Source organism: Miscanthus floridulus, chromosome 4 (genome assembly GCF_019320115.1).
Source record: "Miscanthus floridulus cultivar M001 chromosome 4, ASM1932011v1, whole genome shotgun sequence".
NCBI classification, from domain to species: Eukaryota; Viridiplantae; Streptophyta; class Magnoliopsida; order Poales; family Poaceae; genus Miscanthus; species Miscanthus floridulus.
This window is the reverse complement of record NC_089583.1, coordinates 4,181,411-4,190,998: the sequence shown is the minus strand read 5'-3', so window position 1 is coordinate 4,190,998 and position 9,588 is coordinate 4,181,411. Positions and strand designations below refer to the sequence as shown.

The 9,588-nt window shown below is 40.7% G+C and overlaps 1 pseudogene; it reads right to left on the bottom strand.

Moving 5' to 3' along the window:
• Positions 1-2,839: 2,839 nt before the first annotated feature.
• On the bottom strand, positions 2,840-6,427 carry LOC136547924 (uncharacterized; annotated as a pseudogene).
• Positions 6,428-9,588: the final 3,161 nt, after the last annotated feature.

The window sequence follows — 9,588 nt, the reverse complement described above, 5'->3', positions numbered from 1 at the left end:
AGGGAGAACTTGTGAGTGAACATTAGATTCTGGCATCCTGAAGACTTGCACAGCGTTATCTGCTTCCCGATTTTCTGAAGGGTACCCCTGATGAGAGAGTAAGGGGTTGTAAGCAGTAAATAACACATTTCATCCATATTACTCCAGTTAAGGATATATATGCTTTTTTGGGATACAACACTACCGGAAACAGGGCCGTTGCCAAGAGCCAGCGTCTTTGCTGAGAGCCAAATGTCCACTACTACAAAACAAGGATATTGTATCACTTTCTTGTAACACATTCATCAATGTGTTCCAATGAAATTTCATAGTAACACAAAATAGTGTGTTACAGACTTCGGTTGTAACACAAAACACTTTTTTTTATAAAAATGTGTTACTGGCAATAATTATGGTAACACAAAATTAATGTTACAAGCAAAATGTTACAAAAGTGTACTATGTTGTAACACATAAATGGAACATATAAAATATGTTACAAATATATACCTTGTAGTAACACAAAATAATGTTATAGTCCAAGTGTTACAAAGAAACATATACATGTGGACCTTCCTATTCATAGGCGACACGAACATCGCACCTAGCTGTTGTCAAGGCTGTTAGGTAATCACGTCGTGGTCATCACATGAGAACCAAGTAGCAATGAGTAAGGGAGTGTTTGGCAGAGCTCCTCCTGAGGGGCTTCTTCGGAGGAGTCGGAGCCATTTTGGAGGAGCTTCTATGACCACCAGAGGACATTTTCATTAATACAGTGACAATAGTTCTCCTGTCAATAATTCGTGACAAGACAACTCGTCACAACATATTGAATAGAATACTGCCACGTGTATGGTGACATGGCACATATGACATGGCAGAGGACGTGGTGGGTGACGTGGCATTTAACATTTGGCCCATATAGCATGGGTTTTTTTCATTATTATTTTCATTTACAATCTGCCCAATTGGCCCAAATTTTTTTTGGCCCAGCTACAAATTAGCAACATTATAGTCCAGTCCCATATTGTGGGCTAACCCAATTCATCCACGTATTTCATCAGTTTTTTAATAGACCAGCCTAGTTCTTCCACGTGTTGCATTCTTATTAGTCTAGATTTCAGCTTTTATTTTTTTATTAGTCCACGTCATAATAAACTGGAACAACCCAATAAAAATCCGTACATATAATTCAAGTTTACAGGCACATAACCACTCAAGTTGCGAACACATAATGAGATAATTTATCAAGTCACAACCATGACGAGCATCCTAGTACGAGTATAATCTTTTTTTTTGAACTGAGCATTTTATTACTCATCGACTCCGGCCAAATCGCTGGTTACCACACACTCAAACTCCTAAGGTACACCATCCAAGTGTTACTAATGCCACTAGAAAACTTACACCCTGACAGCTGCTAAAGCATGAGCCACCCTATTACAGTCAAGTTTGCACACACTAAGATTACATGATCTAAGCTCTACGCTAATAAAAAATTTCATCTCCGTGACTAGACCCCCAACTGTGGACAGCCTATAGTTGTCGCCTGAGAGAGCATCTCTGACAAGCATGGTGTCGGTCTCCACAATGATCTCCTGCACTCCCATGCTGATTGCCACCTGAAGTCCTGCATAACAAGCCAGCAGTTCTCTGCAGTTACTTAATTGGCAAATGCAAGATAAAACTTAACAGCAGTGGCAAACCATGGCTGCACTTTGTTCTCTGCAGTTACTACAGCAACTGCACAACAGCAGGTGCAGGAAGCTTTAGTGAACACTCCCTTTAACATTTGGTAGCAATGGAACTGAAGAATTACTCTAGCGAGTCTATAGCTCTTGTGTCAGAAATATGTTCAATTATATCTTAGCTCATGTTACGAGTATCATGTTGCATAAGTCATCCATCAACAACTGAGACATGTAAGAATAGAACCATTTAAAAAAAGAAGAAAATGCACACAGTAATTTGACTAATTGCAAAACTGTAAACAAGCACAGCTGCTAAAGTTGGTAAGCAAGCATCAACATTCCAATAGAACGCCTAGTCATTCATCCTCAATCCATTACGAGCACAACTCACCTTACAACAGAAATCGACCCATATGGTAGTAGCCAAGACCTGCCCAACATCTCATTCACCTCCTATAGCAGCATCAAGCCATGAATCAGGAACTTCATTAAAAGTTAACCCCATAAAATTTCAGGGTCAAACACTGAATTAGTGAAAATATGCAGCGTTAAACCAATGTTTTTTGGGATCACAAGTTCAATAGAAAGATTGAATTAGTGAAAACATGCAGCATTAATCCATGTGCTTGTGCAGCAGTCTATCATGTTGTCAGCCAGTCTCTATTTATGCAAAACAGTGCCACACTTGAAGCACACGTCAGCCATTAATGAACTAACAAAGCAGGCTTGCGTGCCATAGCAATAGAAAATACAGCAGGTACTCAGTAGTTCTTAGTACATGTACCAAAGTAGCATTTCTTTTCCCCATTAAGAGAGAGTTATAGATTAGTACAAGAACAATTAACGTGTGCTGCTGGACTGCATAAACAAAACTGAACTTAGTAATAAATCAACTTAAGAATGTGTAGAGAACTAGCATGGTCAAGTAACAATTAACTTGTGGTTTCTTTATATATTTTCGTTATCGTATCATACAGGTATAACATATATTGTTCCAATCATACCATTGACCACCCCAATAAAGTTCACATATATAAATTATCATTATAGTAAAAATTCAATAAATATGAGAAGAACTTGTACAATTACAGAATAAAGAAAAAGGAGAAACACAAACCATTGAAGAAATGAGCTTGCACAATAAAGAGTCAGGTACTGCACCTCATGAACTATGATTGGTCATTCAATCCATTGCCACTAGCATCCGCAGCATCACTAGCATCCACCGTGGTTCCCTCAATGTCTGTTCTAGCCCATTGATGTCTTACATTTGCATTATTGAACATATCTCCAAGGTGTGTGACATGGAATGGCTCATTTTCTACATCATCTTCCCATTCATCACAACCTGTGTCATATATATCTCTTGGTTTCATCTTCATGACTACAGACCACCCAGGGTTTTCTTTGTCTTCAGCATAAAACACCTGGTCAGCTTGGTTAGGAAAAATATACGGTTCATGAACAATCTTTTCTCCTGTATGTATCAGGTGTGAGAAATTAACAAGTGTGTAGCCATACTTGTCCTTCTTTATTCCTCTTTTAGAAACAACATCAACCCATTCACATTTGAAAAGTACCACAGAAAAATTCCCAGAGTAGTTTAGCTCAATAATATCAATTATCCTCCCATAGTAAGTCACATCACCTAAAACTGGACTGCCATCACTTGCACTGGCATAACTTGATGTTTTTGCAGTTAGCACTACACCACTATTTTGTGTCACCCTATCCAACCGTTTGGGCCTAAAACGGAAACCTCGACTGTTGAAAGCACTGATACCTTTTTGCAGCATCAACCGGGCCACGAGCTAGCCATCTAATGTCATCTTTAACACCATGAATGCCATTTTCCCTCTCTAACTTGCATTATCTGTATAATTATACAAGTTTAGTCCTGCACGTTAGTGCTACATAAGCATTTTGAGTTAAGGTACTTACATGACCTCTAAACCATTGATGGAACTTCTCATTTTGGATTTTCTCAACATCTCTATGACTGGCTCTATGTCCAGTACCTTTTCCAATGATCTCTTCAGCATGAGCTCTACAATTTACATGTAAGAAATTTTATGGGAGGCAAAAAAATAAATTTATGTTTACAATTTTGAGATATTACCTAAGGTATGGATCGACATCGGAACAATTGAATAGCACATATCTATGTGCTTGTACTTTAGCCAAACCTCTCAGGACATAACTACTTGGCTTCCCAAGTGGTTTCCCTAGATTGAGGAAAAAGAGTTGATGCATGTCTAGTAGAGCATCCAAGTGACTCCTCATTATCATCATTCCGCGAAAGCCTATTAGACAATGTCTGAAAACCATCAAGAAATGTTGAACAAAAGTGCATAGCCTCTTTTGCCAGAACTGATTCTGCAATGCAGCCCTCTGGACGAGCTTTATTTCTCACGTTTGACTTCAAATCACCAAGGTACCTACACAAACTAGTATAAATTAATAAAAACTATAATTTAGCATGCAAAGCGAAGGTACCAAACATGGCTCTTAATTTTTTATAAGAAAAACATACCTTTCCACAAAATACATTGATCGATAACATACAGGACCACCTATTTTTGCCTCTGTTGCTAAGTGAAGAACTAGATGCACCATGATAGTGAAAAACCCAGGAGGGAATATCATCTCCATCCGACATAACGTCATTATGATTTGGTCCTCTAACTTCTCAAGTTCATTCATGTGGAGAACTTTTGCATTCAGTTCTCTAAAATATCCACACAGATCAAATAAGACAGATGTAACTTCATCTGGGAGAAGACCTCTCAGAGCAAGTGGCATAAGTTGTTGCATTAGTATGTGGCTGTCATGACTTTTGAGGCCTGAAATTTTTGCTTGACCAACATTTACACATCTAGAGATGTTACTAGAATAACCATCTGGAACTTTTATGTCACGAAGGACTTTACAGAATTGTTGCTTCTCCTCTTTAGACATGTTATACAAAGCAGGAGGCAAGTAATACTTACCATTAGCCTTTTTTGTGGATGTAGATCTGGCCTGATGTTCATTTCTTGCAAGTCTTTCCTTGCCTGTAGATTGTCCTTTGATTTGGCATCCATTTCTAAAAGTGTCCCAAATATATTTTCACACACATTCTTCTCTATATGCATAAAGTCAAGATTGTGCCGTAGCAAATTATACTTCCAGTAAGACAAACAAAATAGGCCACTAACACCCTTCCATGTTTTGGACTTCTCAAAGTCTTTAATTGATTTTATCCTTTCCAAAAGAGATACTCCAGAATAAGAAATAGGTCTCAACCGATGCTCTTCGGTTCCGTCAAATGAATTGGCATCATAACGAAACTCATGGCCAGTGGGTAGAAATCGTCGGTGTCCCATGAAACATTGCTTGAGGCCATGCTTCAAGCGTATTGAACTTGTTTCATCTTCACAGGACACACAACCCAACTGTCCCATAACACTGTACTGTGCCAGTATCCCTGTCCCAAGGTAGTCACTCACAGTATGCAATATTGTAGCATAAAGTTGAAATCTCTCATCTCGAGATGCATCATATGTAGACATACCAGTGTCAAACAACTCATTTAGCTCATCATAAACCGGCTGCATAAATGTATGGAAGTCCTTTCCAGGGTAACCAGGAATTATTAGAGTGAGCATAAGAGAAGAAGCTTTCATGCATAACCATGGTGGAAGGTTGTATGGTACTAATACAACTGGCCAACAACTATGGGTAGAATTACACTTCCCATATGGGTTAAAACCATCTGTTGCTATTCCAAACCTCATGTTTCGAGAATCTGATGCAATATGAGGGTGCTGGGAATCAGTGATTTTCCAAACCTCTGAATCAGCAGGATGGCGCAAAGCACCATCCTTTGTACGCTCCTCATCATGCCATCTAGTTAACTTGGCTGTTTCCTTGTTCATGAAAAGCCTTTTAAGTCTAGGTTTGATTGGAAAGTAACGCAATACCTTATTTGGGGTTGCCTTTCTTCTTTCCTTTTTTGTTAATGATGTTTTATCTGGCTTATTTTTCCACCTTGAAGCTCCACATTTTGAACAGAAGTCATCATATTTCTTGTCTTTCCGATAGAGCTGACAATTATTTGGGCACACATGAATCTTCTCATATCTAAGACCAAGCTTCGCAATGGTCTTCCGAGCCTCTACAAATGTTCTAGGTATATTTGAACCATTTGGGAGAGCTAGCTGTAAAATTTGAAGTAGATCATTAATTGATTTATTGCTCCACTTGTTGGTCGACTTCACATGAAACAATAGGACTAGGAAAGAAAGTTTTGATAGCTCACATCCTTCCCATAAAGGTTCATCAGCAGCCCTAAGCAAATCAAAGAAATCTTGTGTTTCCGCATCTGGTCCATCTTCAGATAAACCTGATGCGTGAGGTCCATTTGTGTGATGTTCATCGTCTATATATCCAAAGGCTTCTTGGACTACTTGGCGCATATTAGTGTTTAAACTTGGACGCGGTGACTCTGAATCTTTGTTAGCAGAGATATAAGATGTTGTTTCCCCATGACATCCCCATATAGTGTATCCACGCAGCATTCCATCACACACTAAGTGCTCATACACTGTTTCTTGCATTTGTAACTGCCTATTGACACATTTGACACAGGGGCATTGAATCTTTGCATCGGACTTTTTCCCACTGTAGGCAAACTTAAGAAAACCCTGTACCCCAGCTATGTACTCATCACTTGGTCTTCTGGATTGCAACAACCTCTTAATAGCACTTAAGTCCATTAATTCACTAAAATCAAGAGATACTATCACTGCATCAGTTATGTGGTACTTCAATAGCTGAGATAAAATGTTGGAAATACATAAAAAGCTATGAATTATATAAAGTGGACTCAAACAGTTTGTTTCATCTCAACTATTTGTTTACTGAAGGTGAACTCAATGTGTACCGAAGAATCAATGAACAACAATGTACAGAACTACACCTTAACCTAAAAAAATATGTACAGAACAACAATCGGTGCTAATATGGATTGTACTCAATGGCCTATCTTAAAAAAGAATTCAGCATTATATAAATGTCTTTCCAAACAAAAAAAAACAATGAAGCTCATGGTCTGTTTCCACTGTTAAGCTATTTCGTTTCACTGATAAGCTGCAACATACTACATCTCCAATGAACTGAACATGAAAAAAAATCATAGATCATGTGTTGTTGCACTGATAGTAATTTTTGCCAATGCCAATTAACATATAAAAAGTAAAAACATTTTGATTTCGGCCGCCTGCTTACCTAATTGTCGAACTGCAGCGGCTGAGCTCCTCCTGCTATCAATGTTTCGTAGAAGTGCTCTGTTTTCAATGCTAGAACACGATTTGCACTAAGCCATCTCTAATCTGCAAAACAAATTGCTAATCAAATATTTGCTTATACGACATGTCAATCGAGTTTCTCCCACATGGTGGCAACTACTAATCGCAAGAAAACAAAAAAAACTTTAGTGAATCGCTGTGATGATTAGTCGACAATACCCAATTCAATCACAAGTGGGGGAAGGATGCTAAATAGAAACTTACGGATGGAGGGAGGAAGCTAGCATTTGTGTATGATTGTACGGTGTCCCTGGTTTTTTATTTGTTCTGCTACACATTCTTCAACAATTCTTGCACATGTGCCAGAAGATATGCCTGATCGTTAATGTGAAGTACACGATGGGCAGCCCCTAACGGGCGTCACCATCCCCCAACTCATCCACCATAACTGCAGTACGCGATGGGCAGCCCCTGACGGGCGGTCAGTGGACCGGCCGGCGGGGGATGACGTGCCCTCAACGGGCGCTGTTCAGGGGCGGAGGCCGGCTGATGGCTGCGGAAGCAGAAGGTCCGGGTCTCGGGGAGATCACAATGGAGAGGGCTGCAGGAACAAGGACGCGAGCGCTACGATCTGACCCCGCACGGCGCGGGGCACCGGGAGCGTGACCAGCGCAGCCACCGCCGCCTCGGTCTCTCCGATCGGCGACAGGCGAGTTCGTAGGCTGGGGAGCGAAATGAATTTGGGGGGTTGGTTCGGCTTCTAGTTCTAGGTGGACGGATCACGGACAGGTGGATTGAAAACACGTCGCATCGGTTTCTTTCCTTCGTCTCGGCGATTTGCTTCATCGACAAATGGCCTGCGGCACGGACGCCCTGATTGCGAGCAACAGAAAGAGATAGAGAGAGAGAGAGGGCCAGGGCAGGGCATCGGTGGGCACTTGGGCGGGTGACAGATCCATCACACTTTAGGGAGCACGTACCTGCATCTTGGCCTGAACAAGCCGGAGAACAATGGTGACGGGGACGAGGCCGCGGATGCCGCCGCCGTCGATGCTCACAACGTGATGAGCCTGGCCTCGTATGGTGAAGATAATGCTGCGACCAGAGATGAACCGGCCAAGGAGATTGGATATGACCGAGAGTGGCAACTGTTAGGGCGGTAGATGGATTCGTGAGAGGGAAAATTTAGTGGGAAATATTTTCAGTCAATATTTTAGGAGGAAAGCTAAGCTTCCACGCCTCTTGATTCTGGATTTCTGGTGCTTATCCATGCGCACGAAGTTGAAACACGTACATATAAAAAAATAAAAAAACGTACAGATCAAATTAGTTTGGCCTACGAAAATATGCAAGTTAAATCCAAGAGTGTCTACACATTCTAGCACAATTTTAAGAAAAATAAATTCATTTAATAGATTCATCTGAATCAATTTTCCATTATTTTACATATCCGATTCAGTATCAGTAGTAAAAAAAATTGATGGACATCCCATACAAATCCTTATATATCTAAAAAACATATAGTTTTCAAATAAAATATCTAAAAAATATATACTACTAGATTTCGCTATCTAAAAGTTACTTTATCAGTAATGACTATGTATATCGGTTTTGTGATAATATTAATAATATGTACCAATTTAGTCTATTTTAAAGCAATGACTAATATTAATTTTAATATTAACAATAATACATAAATGAAATTTATTTTATATAACTAATCATATCAATTTAATGTGGCCAATTATATTACAGCTGCTATAACTTCGTTTCCTAGCATAAAATCCATGTTAAAACTTGCGGCTTTGATTTCGGCCGCAACGTGCAAATCTTGCTCACCCTATTTCGATCTGTTTCACTTAAGACCATGTAGATTAGCGGTTTAACCTGCAGGAGGGACCATGGATTCAACAGGTGGTGGGAAGGCAACTTGGTGCTTCATTGCAGCAGCCGCCCACCAAGGAGCACTACAGATGGAGCTTGAGAGTTGAGACGAGGGATGAACGACGTCCTGACCCGTTTGGATCGGTGGCTCATCGGAGGGGAGCTACGAGGGTACAGATGGATTTAGAATTTTAGATTGCGTGGGTGCCGTGGGAAGGAGGATGAGAGGGATTTGGCGCGTGGATGTTGCGGGAAACTTGCCGCGATTTAGATTGCGTGGGTGCAGTGGGAAGGAGGACGAGAGGGATTTGGCGCGTGGGTACTAATTATTCGTTCAATTATTACAGGTAGTTCAAACCGAGCTAAACGAGTCGAGCCAAAGTTGAAGTCATTCAAAATCATGTCATTTTCATTTTAAAACAAAAATGAGGTTAATCAGACGTCACTTTGCAGCGTGTTACGGACATTCCACCCCATCATCCCAACTACTCTAGTGTCGCTTGGAGCTCTGCTTGTGGGTACCATGGTTTTCCGTCTTCCTCTGTACGGCGGTGGAGCTGGCGCCATGTGGGTCTCCTTTGGCTGTCAAGCCCTCGCAGGTAGTGCTTGGTCCTACAAGGATAGGGAATCAATGTTACCTTCGCTGGGGGCATTCTTGAGGTGGCCGCGCCGGTATCCACAGCCGAGGGTCCACATTACGCGACAGGGCACATCAGCAAAGGAACCAACCCTTCAAGACTTAGTCG